Source organism: Saimiri boliviensis, chromosome 18, assembly GCF_048565385.1.
Source record: "Saimiri boliviensis isolate mSaiBol1 chromosome 18, mSaiBol1.pri, whole genome shotgun sequence".
Classification (NCBI taxonomy): Eukaryota; Metazoa; Chordata; class Mammalia; order Primates; family Cebidae; genus Saimiri; species Saimiri boliviensis.
Genome location: NC_133466.1, coordinates 39,844,908 through 39,860,535, shown reverse-complemented (window position 1 = coordinate 39,860,535; position 15,628 = coordinate 39,844,908).

The window sequence follows — 15,628 nt, the reverse complement described above, 5'->3', positions numbered from 1 at the left end:
GCTTCTAGTAAAAGGGAGACTATGCAAACTCTGGTAAAAGGAAGACTATGCAGTTGAGTCCATGCATAACCTCCATCCATCCCTGCTACCATGACTATTCTTTTTATGGACCCATTTTACAAGGATTGAAGTTACTAAGACACCGAATGACATTCAGGTCATGTAATACTGTCCATCGAGTTTTGAGATTCTCATTTGCAATGGTGAACATTAAAAAAGTCTGCATTCCTTACGCCCTTCCCTATAGATCCCTCTACTACCCTCTTCTCCAGATCTTCTGTTCCTGATCTTCTAGTCTTATTCATTTATATATCTGATTGGTCAATCAGGCTTTTTATTTCTACTGCTAAGGTATGTACGTGTGTGGACACACACACACACATGCACACGCTCCTTAGATCACTTCTTCCCAACTTCCCTCATGAGGTGAATGATGGAACAAACTGCTTTCTGATCTGTCCATTAAGAGGGAGGATTTTCCTTCATCACTGTTCTCAGTGGGGTAATAATGGAGCAAGGTAGGTGAGCATCATCTTGTGCTGGAATTTTGGAATCAGATTCAAGTGCTTTACTTCTCTTTCAATTCATGCTTGTGAGGCTATAAACCGGAGTTGAAGGGAAACAGAGGTAGTAGGTTCCAAGGGAGTCTTGACCGTATATCGACATCGTTTTTCATGGCTTCTGGATCTAACGTAGCCCAATCTCCAATGTGCAATTTCTGTTACCTAGAGAGTTGTACTCATATCTGAATTTGTGAGCTAGTAGATCTGATAATAGCCACGTTATTCCAGGCAACTGTAATTAAAGCTCCCACCTGTTTACATTAAAGTAACCTACTTGATCCATCTGGGTTTGACATGTACTAGAAGGATGAAATAAGTAGGGAAATGTTGTGAACCACCACACTTAAGTTTTTCAAATTATTGATAATAAAGAGTCTGAAATTTATTTTTTATATTATATGAGACAGAGATCCAATCTAATTTTCTTCCATTCTTTTCACTGTATTTATATAGTGTCTTAGAAATAAATAAAATGTTTTGGGTGTGCTGGAGTCTATTGATGAATTTTCTTTCAGTTACACTGATTGACTAATGTACCAATTCCATATAGATTTTATTATAGTAGCTTTGTTGTATGTTCTGAAATCTGATGTCTCCGTTCATTATCTCCATTGATATTAAAATATCTGCACTATTCTAAAGCATATAATCTTACAGAACATTTCGAGGTTATTTTCTCCAGTCTATATCAGTCTGTATCTTTCCAAACAGTGCTTGGATTTTAATATATTTGTTATAGAAAATGTAACTTTTATTTGATATTAAGTCTCTCATCTAAGAAGAGGGTTTGTATTTCCTTTTGTTATATCTTGTTTTGTAACTTTCCTTTACATTTAATAGAATCCTCCTTGAGTCTTATTACTTGCTCGGTAAAGTTATTTCTAAAGATTTTATATTTGGGGTACTAATTTGATTAAAATTTTTATCTAACTTCCGTTAATAGGTTCTGATTGCTAGGATAAAAAAAAAAAGTTATTGTTATTGTTCAGATGCTCCTCATCTGACAACAGGATTACATCCTGAAAAAACAATTGTAAGTTGAAATGTATGTCAAAAGTGTGTCCTAGACATTATATTTTTAACTTACACTGGGTTTATCTAGAAGTAACTAGATTTGCTTAAGATAAGCAAATCTTCCAGCTCCATCCACATTGCTGCAAAGGACACAATGTTCTTTTTTATGTCTGTGTAATATTCCATGGTATATATGTACCACATTCCCTTGATCCAGTCTACTGTTAATGTTGATTCCATGTCTTAGCTATTGTGGATAGTGCTGTGATGAATATACACAATCATGTGTTTTTATGGTAGAACAATTTATATTCCTTTGGTTATATAAACAATAATGGGAATTCTAGGTCAAATGGTAGTTCTGTTCTAAGTTGTCTGATACATTTCCAAACTGCTTTTCACAACGTCTGAAGTAATTTACATTCCCATAAGCAGCTTATTCGTATTCTCTTTTCTCCACAACCTTGCCAGCCTCTGTTATTTTCTGACTTTGAAGATAGCAGACAGTTGGATATTGCCTTTTCATTCAGCTTCCCACTCTGTGCAACTTAAACGGGACATTTAGATCACTTACATTCAGAGTTAGTATCTAATATGCAGGTTTTTTGTATTATTAGTCTTTAAGTTCTGGGATACATGTGCAGAATGTGCAGGTTTGTTACATAGGTATACACATGCCATGGCGGTTTGCTGCATCCATCAACCTGTCATCTACATTAGGTATTTCTCTCAATGCTGTCCCTCCCCTAGCACCCACCCCCTGACAGGCCCCAGAGTGTGATGTTCCCCTCTCTGTGTCCATGTGTTCTCATTGTTCAACTCCCACTTACCAGTGAGAACATGCGGAATTTGCTTTTCTGTCCTCAATCCGGACAAGCACCGTTTTGGAGGAACTAATGTGTAGATTTGGATGTAAGGGGACACTCTCACTTTTTAAACTGCCAGAGTTCTTGCAGGGAGTCTTTCTCATGTGTAATGGATGTTGTTCCTTTAACTGAGATGTAAGTTGAGTAATAGTTGCCTTTATTTCTGGGTGTTTTCAGAGGGCTAAGACTCTGTATAGAATCTTTATTTGTGGCTAAATTTTTGCCTTATTTTTGACAGGTGCTGTCTACTGGCAAAATATTTTAGTGTTTTATTTTCGGCTGTAATCCAGTAGGTGGCTGGCAGATAGGCTCTTACTCAGCGGCATGCTCTTCTGTACTTTGGTGCAGTCGGCAGTAGTGCTTTGTGGTAAGGTGGGGGAAGAGATGGCACCCTCACCTGGTCTGCTTTTGTGACTTAGAAGAGCCCTCTTCAATCACTAGCTCCATGCCCACATTTCCTCTGTTGGATATGCTGATCTACAGGGCCCCCTCAGGCATGAACAGTACCCCTCCTGAATCAGCCCTGCAAAGGGAGACCTGCCTCACACTTCCACTGGCTGCAAACCCAGATGGCTCATTTCTTTCAGTATTCTGAGAGTGAGGGCTGCTCGTCACCCGACACGGCCCAGAGCAGTGAGTCCTGACCAGCTAGGGGCAGCAAGGGTGGAAGGAATCACCTGATTGAGCATCCGAGTACTTCTCAGGGAATCATGAAGCCGTGCCCACTGCAGAGTTCAGGCAGAGGCGAGCCTTCAGTGTTGAAATTACACTTACCAACTGGTCGTTCGTCTTCTCGGACAACCATATTGAGTCTCCTGATACACGAATACACACCATTTCTCTCTATTTAAATGGGTTTCCTTTAACATCTCTCAACAATGTTTTGTAGCTTTCAGCGTACAAGTCTTGCACATCTTCATTAATTTCTTCCTAGCGATTTGTATTTTCTGATACTATTGTATATGAAACTTTTAAAATTCTAACTTCTAAGTATTTGGTGCTAAACTCATTTTTATATACTATATGCCCACTGATGTATCCTGCCGCCTTCTTAAATTCACTTATTGCCAGTAATTGTTTGTGCATTCCATCAGACTTTCAGATCTTATTGTTTGTGAATAACACTTACTTATTTCCAATACTGGATGCCTATCATTTTTGTTGTTGTCTTATTGGATGGATTAAGTTCTTTCTGTTTGTTTTAGTTTTCTCATCTCCAGAATTCTGCTGTGGTAATTCTAAGCACCTTGCTTTTCCTGGACTCTCAGATACATGTCTCAAAGCAGTAATATGGTAACAATATAAGACTCACAATGTTTGTTTCTTATCTCTCAGGAATCACTGTCACTTATTGTCTGAGGCCCAGTGTCTTAAAAACCATTTAATATATTTGTTTACTTTTAAATTGTTTCAAGTGGGAGGACAAATGAGTCCATGTTACTTTACCTTAGATGTGAAAGTCTTCTTATATTAATTTTAACACATTTACTAATATAGGTTTATGAGTAGACTGATTTATATCTTATTTTCTCACATTGCTGCAACAGGAGTTACGTTGGGACTTACATAAGAGATCTTATAATAGTCTGATAGCAACTAACATTCAACCACATACAAAAACTCTACACTCTCACTTCTCTCCCACCACACTGGGGCACATTTATGTTTATTCACAGTCTATATCTTTTAAAATATTTTAGTATAGTTATTTTTAATAATTTTGTTTTTAAAATTTTATATTAAAAGTGACTTATCTGCCACTGTTACAGTGATACAGAATTTTGTATTTATCCATATATTTACCTTTGCCAGTGAGTTTCACACTTTCTCATACTAAACAGCTTGCTGCTTAGTTACCTTTCTTTTCAACCTAAAGAACTCTCTTTAACATTTGTTCTTTTTTAATTTTTTGAGATGGGGTCTTGCTCTGTCACCCAGGCTGGAGGGCAGTGGCACGATCTTGGCTCACTGCAACCTCCTCCTCCTGGGATTCAGGCAATTTTCCTGCCTTAGCAACCTTGAGTAACTGGGACCACAGGCACCTGCCACCATGCTCTGCTAATTTTTCTATTTTTAGTGGAGATGGGTTTCACCATGTTGCTCAGGCTGGTCTTGAACTCCTGACCTCAAGTGATCTACCCTCCTTGGCTGCCCAAAGTACTGGGATTACAGGCATCAGCCACCATGCCTGGCCTCCTTTGACATTTCTTGTAAGGCAAGACCAGTGGTGATGAGTTTGCTCAGCATTAGTTTGTCTGGCGAAGTCTGTATCTCTCATTTTCAAAGGATGGTTTTGCAAGGTGTGATAGACTGAATGTTCATTTTTCCCTAAAATGTATATGTTAAAGCCTAATCTCCAATGTGATGATATTTTGAGTTGGGGTCTTTGAGAAGTGATTAAATCATAAGGGTGGAGCACTCATGAATGGTATCACTGTCCTTATAAAAGAATCCCCAGAGTACTCCATCATTCTTTCAACTGTATGGGGACACACTATAACATGATCATCTGTGAGCCAGAAAATGGGTTCTCAACAGACATCAAGTCTGCCACTGCCTAGATCTTGGAATTCCCAGTCTCCAGGACTGTGAGAAGTAAATTCCTACTGTTTACCAGTTACCTTGTATACAGTATTTTGTTATAACAGCCTAAATGGACTAAAGGTAAGGTAAGCTTGGGGATGGGGTAATGGCATCTACCAATCCATACAGCCATCTTTATTGTCTCCCAGGTGGCTAGACTGCACCATATTGAAAGAGCTTAAAGAATGTCAAAACAGATTTCAGTTCTGTGAGTAGTCCTGAAGAAGTTCACACATTAGATGCATATATCAACTCTTTCCTTCCCTGGGGGAAGCTGAGAGCTGAGGCTTTTGTCTACTTACTCTAGGCTGAGCAGGAGGGAGGATCTCTGGTAGCCACTAAGCCAGATCACTACCTCTGTTCTTCTCCAGGTGGCTAGGCTGTGCCAGACCAAGCAGATCTCCAATACTTGTAAGACAGATGTTAGTTCTGGAACAGCCCCAGAGACATTGGGGTACCAAATGCATGGATCTACTCTTTTCCTATCCAACTGGTAGCTGAGACCACAGGCACTCGCCACCATGCTCTACTAATTTTTCTATTTTTAGTAGACATGGGTTTCACCATGTTGCTCAGGCTGGTCTTGAACTCCTGACCTCAAGTGATCTACTCTTTGGGATCATTTTTATTTTAAAATTTTTGTTTCTTTAATTTACAAATCATTGTACATATTCATGGGATATATAGAGATGTTTTGATATACATAGTGTATAGTGACCAGGTCAGTGTAGTAGGCATACACATCATTTCAAATATCACTTTCTTTGTATTGAGAATATTCAGTATTCTCCTTCTAGCTATTTGAAACCATATATTTTGCTGTTAACTACAGTCGTCTTATAGTGGTATAGAACACAAGAATTTATTCCTTCTATTTACCTGTAATTTTATAACCTTTGACAAATCTCTAGCAAAGACCTGGAATTAAAGGAAAAAAAAGATCACTTAGGAAGGTAATAAAGGAAAGTTCTAGGATGATCAATTTAAGAAAGAATCACCAAAAAAGGATTCCCATTTCTAGAAGTATTAAAGCAGTACGAACTATTCACCCTGAGTCTTGTAAAGAAATGTATGGTAGAAGGCTGTGAATTAAGCAAACTCTTGTTTCTAAACTTAAAAATTATTTTACATATTATAAGTTATCTGACTATAAGCTTTTTTGTTGATGGTGATGTTGATGTTAATGACATTCATTTAAAATTAACATACACTGTGTTCCTTTATTCTGAAGCACTCATGAAAAATCCTGGGCAAAACTTTTTAAAAGTTGTAGAATATTAAATATAGCCTGGGTGTTTCTTATAAAATCTTACCAAAACAGATATGAAAGATATATTAAAGATTGTGTACCCTTAGCAATGAAAATGGAATTACAGTGAGCTTTTTATATCCTTTTGACCTCTTGGATAATCAATGAGGACTGTTGATAAGAATATAAAATGACATATAATTATGTGTGGGATGACAACTCTCTTCTATTGATACTAAACCTGTAATTTTGACTCTGCTAGTGTTATAGTGTTATACTTACTCAAAACAGTTTAGCCAACATTTAGCCTTCATGAATAGAGTGTCAGAAACTATAAAAAAAAGTTTGAAATTTCTATTTTTTTAAAAAAGCAGTTTGACTGAATCGTCAACATTGTCCAAAGACTGATAAAAAGATTCAGTTTTGATTTTGAAAAAAAGATTTTAAAACTGATATGATTCTATAAGTAATGCAATATTTCCTTGTGTGTTTCAAATGAATTCATTCAAAAATCATTTATTTAGCACCAAAGATATTTTAAACACTTGGTGATCATGACAACCAGGGGCAAATTCTACCTTAAACTTCAGGTAGGAAGATACCAAAGAGCTAAAGTGAAAGATATAAGTGGTCATGAAGTTTCAGGCTCTAAAATGGAAAAGTCCAGAGAGTTAAGAAATCACATGAAATTGAATTTCTACCTATGAAATTATTTAAAAACTCATCAAGTATAGTGTCTGAATATTTACAGTGGCTCCATAAGGACCACTTAGATGTTTTTAACTTCTTTTAAATTTATGTATTGAAAAAGAATGCAGAAACATATAACCAAAGACAAATATTAAAGGTGCATGAATCTAAGAGGACAGTACCAGAGAGCCTAAAATAAGATAAGGTGTGTTAAAAAAAAAAAAAAAGGAGGAAAATAAAATCTTTCTAACTTACAATCATATTCAGAGAAAGAACAGACTTTACCTATACTATGTTTGGCCAAGATTTTATAAATCGAACAAGTGATACAAAATGGGTTTGTAAAAATTCTATTTTACTTACATATTCCCTGACTAGGAGAAAAATTTTTAGCCTGGAGAAGGTGAAATAAATATTGGTAAAAAGCAATTGAACCTCAAGATAGGCAAGGAGATGATAAGATAGCATTTAGCTTCTCCAACTGATTTCAAGTCTCCAGGCCTAAGAAGATTACATACCAGAATATGGTAAAAACTTGCAGATGAGATAGTGAACTGCATGAATGAAAATTTCTTATCTTGCAGTCACTGGGGAAAATAGGAGATGTGACCAGGAATCCAGAGTTAGAATCATTTAATACTGATTTTCAAACTGGGAGGAAAAGAATGTGTCTTAGAAGAATTTATTGTTCGAATTTGTGTGTGTTCTCACTATTCTAAGCCAGTAGCCAAGCCATCAATACAGCCCTGCCTCTGGGATGGTTGCAAGTGGAAAGCAGACAACTCAAGATCAATGGCTCCTTCAGTCCTTTGTGAAAACTACGTACCTTACAGAGATGATATTAGGCAGAAGATACGATCGATGTTCACCAAATATTTCAAATATTCTTCTACAATGCCTAGCCTCCCTGCCGTTTAATTTTGGACTACATGTCTAGTTCAGGTGAGTGGATTATGAGTGGAAGTAATATATTTTGTTTCTAGACGAAATCAATTGAAAGCCAGCCTTCTTCATTTTCATTGTTTTCTCTTTTCCCTGACGCAGGCTGTGATGGTAGGATCAAAACACGAGAGGAGCCTTTTGTTCCTGAATCACTGGAGCCAGGCCAATCTTTGACAACTCACTCCAGCTTTTATGTAGATAAACTACAGACCTTTGTTGTGTTAAGCTACTCCTATTTCAAGGCATTTTATGGTAACTGCTCTCATATACTTACTTATGTAACGAAAACATTTAGAGAAAAAGAAAGGCTTAGAAATCATCAGAGTAGAACTTTAATTTATAGAAAACCTGGTCAATTGCATAACTTGGCTTCATCCTCAATCGATCTGGCACTCCTTATCGTCAAAAGTACCTATAAGCAGTTCTAGCCTCACATTGCAATCTTGTCTTTCAGAGCAAGAAACTTTCTCCTCCTAGTCTAACATTCTATCCTTTACTCTCATTGGGATGTCCATGAGCCAGTCACTGTGGTGTCGATAGTTAAGTTATGCTCGTTATCTTTAACCAGTCAGGGTTTATGCCTGAAGATGTTGTGGGTCAGTCCCTCCCCAACCTCATAGTTGTTATAGGTCAAAGAGAAATGAGAATGGATTTGGGGGGAAGATAGGCATGAAATGTATTAAAAAGGTCTCTAATGTCTCTAAGATCATTACTCTGTTCTGTTCAAAACATTAATAAGGATTCAATATCATATTTAATGGAGTCATAAAGCTTGTAAAAAAGGTAATATGTTAAATAACACAGTCAAGTTCCAAATGTTGATAATGAATTAGAATAATGGTTAAAATCTAGTTAAAGGTTTGTTGAATAGAAATTTAAAAACTAATACGTAAGATAAAAGTAAGGACCTAGACTTGAATTTAAAAGAACTAATATGGATATAGGACCAAGTAGAAAAAGACGATGCTAACTTCTACAAGGGTCATTATTTAGGGTACTGTAGCTAACAAGGAACACAATCAATCGACAATGTAATCAGATCATGTTAAATTGCATAAACCCACACAGAAAATCTACAATGATAGGGTGAATAATCATATATTTCTATAAGATTGAAACCAATCTTGAAAACTGTGTAAATTTGGGGACATCACAATTTAAGAGGAATATTGAAAAATCAGGATCTGCTTGGGGGAGAATGAGCAAATTGGTTAAAGAACTTGAAGTTACATCAATTTTGGAGCAGTTGAAAGAACTGTGAATACTGAGCCATACGTAGGAGGGCTTAGGAAGAATTAGTTAGCTATCTCCAGACTTCTGAAATGCTATTATATTGAAGAATGTGCAACTTTTTCAGAGGGAATCACTAGAATAAAAGAATTGAAATACAAGGAAACAAATTGCAACACTATGTAAAGAAGATTTTTACAACAGTCATAGATATTCACAAATGAAAGAGATTGCCTTAAGGCAGAAAGCTCTCATCACCAGGGTGATTTCAAACAGGATTTTAACTTGTCATAGGTGATGTAAGAAAAGATACAAGCATGAGATGATATTTGAACAAGATAGTTTTCTAATCCTTTTAATGTCAATGTTCTAGGATAATATGAAATAAGCTAGGTTTCACCACTATGTAGTAGTCTATTCTAATGTTTCATTCCCAGCGATGCTGCAATTCCACCATAATGTTTCGGAGAAAAAGAAAGAAAATGTTAAAGTGATTTGTACTTTTCTAGTTCATGAGAGATTTGATACATTCTGTCATTCGTAAGGACACAGAGACCATGTAATGTTTCCATTAAGAGGATGTAAGTTAGTATTGACTCATGAAATGTTCATTAACTGCAATGACAATATTGGCTAGAATATAATGTTTTTATATTACCCTTTCTATATTATTGGTCTACAAACAGAGGGTCACCAAAGTCATTTACTCTGCTACTCAGCAAAATAAAACCAAGCCAAATGGGGAGCAGATAATCTCTATTTCAGCAATGCATTCACTGTGTATCTTTGCAGGCCCTGCTCTGATTTTTCCAGCCATCACCAAGCCATTTGGAATGGATTTTGTATAGCTCTTCTCCCTTAGCCTCAAAAAATACCGTAATCATAATATCAAATTGTGAAATATATTTTGACTTAAATCATCAATTATATAACTTTCCAAATTGTTAAAAGCGAATGTCAGTTTTATTTTTAAATGAACCCAAAATTTGTGGTCAATTATATTGTTAAATATTTGTATTTTGACATTTTCAACAATTGTTCTTACAGAAGTAAGGGAAGATTTAGTTGATGTCTTAATTACACGAATATTTACAAATTTCATGTTCCTTTAGATAATATTTATAGGTTTTTAAAATTTGTAGTATTATTAATCAGTAGAACAACAAAAATACTAGGAGGTGGCTATCCCAATTATCCAGATTTGATTATTATACATTGCATGGCTGTATCAAAACATCACATGTACCCTTTGAATATGTACAACTATTAAGTATACACAATAATTAAACATTTAAAAATTTTGTAAAAACCCACTTACAATCTACAGCACTCAAGGCCAAGTCCTAGCATATCTGACTTCTAGCTCTTTATCATCTCCTTCAACCTGGGGCGGATAGGTTAGGAATTTGGTGCCTGAAGGCCAACTCAGCTTTGTGAATGAAGGAAGTGGGATGATGCTGGATAAGACCTTCCTTAACCTGGAGTGTTCTTGCCTTGGTTCAAAGGAAAGCCACCACCTAACTCAAGCTGATTGTTCCCGATTAGGCATTATGATTTTTTTTCCCAAAGAAGCCAACATTTCAATGGTTTGTATAAAATTAATCAATTTTGAAATGTTAAAGTCTTTTTCAAAATTTGTGAAACACTGTACAGAACAGTTTTATGAGAAACAAGCAAAGCACACATTCAGCTGAAGGAAATATTTTTGCAGTCTAGAAACATATAAATTGCCCTTGTGGTCTAGAGAATGCATAGAACATAAAGAAGAGAGAACCAGTGCCTTGATTCTGACCCTCCCTTCACATTTTTCCCTCTTTGTCATCCCTAATTCTTCAAGTACTAGCACTTTCTTTTTTAACTCATTCCATCACAGCATGTCCTTCCTTGAGGGCAAATAACAGAAACTTCAGGAATATGGTGAGAAATATAATAGAACACAAACTCTGAACTGTAGAGCTAAGAAGGCATGGAGTCCACTATTTCTCCATCTTTTAAGATGGTTTATAATTCTCTCCGGGTGCTCCTACCTTGGACCAGAGTTAACCTTAATTTTGTGACATAGCTTCAGATGTATAAGCACAAGAGTCCAGAAAAGCTTTCCATATGAATAAAAACATTTAGTAGAACTTGACTTCCATTGATATGTGTACCTCCTATGCTCAGTGTTTGTTATTCAAAGTAATACTAGGCAGATGTTAGCTATTAGAAGTGACAAGTTAGGCAAAATCAAAAGGGTTGGTCCAGTCTTATATGAATGTGTTCACCTTACTTTCCAACTCAGTTTGTAAACAAACATAACAAAAAATCAAGGAAAGCAAGGAATAACTTACTGGTATGAAAAGTAAAAGGTTTCTCTTCAAAGTTTTCCTTTTTGTTAAAGAATAAAGACTAAGTGTTAGAAATAATAGTTTCTTTTAAAAACTAGCTTCCTTCCTTCAAGCCTCCTTGCTTTTTGCTAATAACTTTGTTAAGCCCTATGTAACTGCTAAATATAGTAAGGGAATAGGTATATTCTATGTCCTTGTACTTTAACCAAATTATTTGTTCTGGCCTGTCTGAACACGCTGAGGCATTTCCTGCCTTACAGCCTATGCCTCTTCCTTATTTGGTAATGTTATTATTCTACTAGTTTCCCATAAACGACACCCTTCCTTTCTTTGTTCTCCATCGCACCTTTACCGATTTAGAAAAGTTTTAAGTTTTTAGCTAATCAGATTCCATCTAGATTGCGTGGTCAAGCTCCAGCCAATGGAGACAGGATACAGCAGTAAGGATCCAATGCATCAGGGATAAAATCATCTGCTTTTTGTTTGATGTGCTCTGGTGGCAATCAGACTTCTGAGAAGCACTCTTTCTGCAAAGAGTAAAATTGCCTTGCTGAGAAAAGTTTTGTCTGAGTGCTGTTTCTTCTTTTCAGCATCGAGGAACAAACATTTGTTTCCAACACTGATGCCTTTCTAATTACTTACTTAGGAAAGCACGCCTAAAGGTTCAGTGGTTAAGGAAGCCACCAGAAGATTAAGAACTTATAGAAGGACAATGCCTTGGGACGACTGTCTTTCCTTTCAGTAGGTAAAGAAAAAAACTCTGATTATAATGCTTGCTAAGGCACAATTACTACCATTCTTATCTAGTACAGGAATTACAGCAGTCTTAATTTTAACATACCACATGAGGAGACACAGCAGTTACATAGAAAGAGCTAACATCATTAAATGCTAAAAAAAAAAAAAAAAAAAAAAAAAAATCTATTAATGAACTACACAGCAAAGGAGAAAGAACTTTAGAAGCAGACACAATTTTGTTTCCTAGAGTGATCAAAGAAAGCTTTGTATATGAGTGACAACTCAAACTAGAACATGAGAGAAGGTGCTCTTGTGGCATGATAGAGAGCACTACTTCAAATTCAGAGACTTGAAAAAATTGGTGACTTGGTAAGGAGACCCATGTTTTAGGAGTGGAGGGGTTTGGAAAGAGGTATAATAAAAGTTGTGGCTGAAATAATGGACCAGAGTCAGTATGAAAGTTCTGAATGCCAAATTCCAAGCTAAGAAGTTTAAACTTTATTTAGGCTTTAGGATTTTCTGTACAGGGTTGGAAACAACTGTACAATTAAATTTGAATTTTCAAAAAATATGTGGTGAGCCACTTACTAGAGAGACAGAATTTGAAACTTCTTTTCCAAACTCATTTGGCAAAGGAACAAATCAATTGACCTTTAATACAGACTGAAAGTCCATCTGTTCAGGCTGGCCTACCCAAAGGGCATACGGAATGCCACTGCTCCTTGGTGGATCTGCGCCTTCTGATTTGTTCTTTTTTAAAAATCATGTATTGGTAACTGTAAACTGCTCCCAGGAAACATAAAAGGCATATTTTATAAGAAAAATAATTATGCATATTCACATGTACAATCCACTCAACATTTGTAATTATACTTCATTTAACATGTCTGTCACCTTGTTCTTCTGTGTACTTAAACCCACAAATAAATTTTAAGTATTGTACTAACCTGACAACTTTGGGGAAGAAACTAATTCACCCAAAAGCATATAATGAAGATAACATTTCTAATGTAAGAATTATTTTCTTCCTGTGTTTTTGAGAAAATGCTTTTGATTCTTTTGTGGCTGTAAGTCTATATTCAGAATGTACACACACACACACACACACACACATACATACATATAAAACTTATACTGGACAACATAGTTTGTTTCAAATAAAATACAAATTTTTGGTAAGATAATGATATTCAACACAACATACAGCTGGGGTTTGGAAAAATACAGTTGATGTATCGTTATACAATGAAATTTGGGAAGTGCCTTTCTATCTACACATACACACATTCTCTCCCTTTTGAGGGAGAAGAAGGCCATGACTAATGCTTTAAACTTTCTCTTCAAGCAGAGATGATTGTTCTAATTCGAACAGAAAGATTCTTCTTTGAAACTTTGGCATATATCAAGCTATATATATATCTTATTTTTGAAAGCCGTGTATTGTGAATTTACATACATACACTCTGTTTATAAGTGTCTCTGCTTGTTTATTCTGCAGGTGAAATTAGGATATCAGTACCTTTTGCTTCCTCAATTCTTAGAGTATCATCTACAAGGGGATTGTTCTACCTTTAGAGATCTCTGCCACCTGCACGTTACCTGTCATCTGTTTGTCACATCAAGTTTGCCCATTAAACATTCCTTGCATGTTAGTGTCAAATCTTGATAAAATTCTAAAATTAATAATACACTAAATTTCTTGAAGATGAGAAATCAGACATAAGGCTACAGAGAGCTCCAAGCCAATTTCTCCTGCCTCCAGACTATAGCAGCTTCTCCGCTAAACTTTTTAGTCAGCTCTTGGGAAATAAATCTCAAAACCATTGTTAAGGGAAATCTAGTTATTGCTTACTTTCATTAGATTGAAGCTGTGTAATTTTAGAGTCATATAATCCCAGTTATATGTAGCCTGACAGAGCTTGACAAAGCAACTTAACTTTTTGAACCTCAGGTTACATAAATAAGGATTATAATTATGTGTCGTCTTGATTCTTTGGGTGGTTGTAAGAATTAAATGAAATTTTGTGTATAGAATACTTACTGCAATTAACAGCACAGAATAGGAACATATTATTAGTTAACATGAAATGTATTATCAAAGTAACATCTCAAAATATTAGAGAATTTGCATGTCTTTAGGGTGAAGTTACTTAACGTAATGGAACAGCAATTTGAATAGTACCCCCGAGAAAAGTCCCCAGGAAGCTCCTGTGGTAATTTAAGGAAATATAAGACAGATCCACTCTTCTTTAGAAGAACTCCACTAAATGTGAGTTGGAAACTATTCATTTGGCAAATGTTTATTGAGCAATTACTTAATGCAAAGTCTTGTGATTAATTTTGCTGCTCTAAGAAAATATTAAAGACTGGGTAATTTATAAAGAACAGAAATTTATTTTCTCACAGTTTCAGAGGCTGGGAAGTCTAAGATCAAGGTACTGGCATTTGGTGTCTGGTGTCTTGTAACATCTTCAAGTGGCAGAAGGCAGAAAGGCAGGAGAACTTAAAGCTGCATGATCCCTTTTTTATTATTTCATTTTATATTTTATTTTATTTTTTGAGACAGAGTCTTACTCTGTTACCCAGGCTGGAGTATAGTAGTGTGATCTCGACTCATTGCAACCTCCACCTCCTGGGTTCAAGCGATTCTCCTGCCTCAGGCTCCCAAGTAGCTGGGACTACAGGTAAATGCCACCACACCTGGCTAATTTTTGCATTTTTTAGTAGAGACAGGGTTTTACCATACTGGCCAGGCTGGTCTCGAACTCCTGACCTGGTGATCCGCCCACCTCAGCCTCCCAAAGTGCTGGGATTATAGGCATCAGCCACCATGCTCAGTCATGATTCCTCTTTTAAATGGGCCTAATCACATTCATGAGGAGAGGAGTGATTTTGAACTAATCACATCTGAAAGGCCCCATCTCCAAATACTATCATTAGCAACATCTGAATTTTAAAAGGAAAGCACTGAAACAATTAGCGTCTTAGATGGGAATGTTGTTAGCCTTACCTCCTTTCCTTCAAAACATGTATCATTTATCTTGATATATACACATAAAATTGAATTGCAGATGGCAAAGAATGAAGATAATACTTCAGAGGAATGAGAGAGAGAGAAAAAAAAAAAAAAACTTGCAACAGAAATAAAGAAAAACGTATCAAGGGAAGACCGAGCAGACCATTGTGATTCAAGGGTTGTGAAGGCTGAGGCTAGGTATACTCAAGGAGATTGGATACAAAGATAAACAGCCTGGATTTTGTGCTGTAGGAAATAGAGGACTACTAAATATCCAAAGCTGAACAGTGATGGACTCGATCTAACTTTTGGGAAGATTATCAGTGGTGCTTAGGATGCAGTGGAGTAGGGAAAGTCTGAAGACATGGAAATCAAATGCAAAACAAGTCCATTAGTTCAATAAAGACATA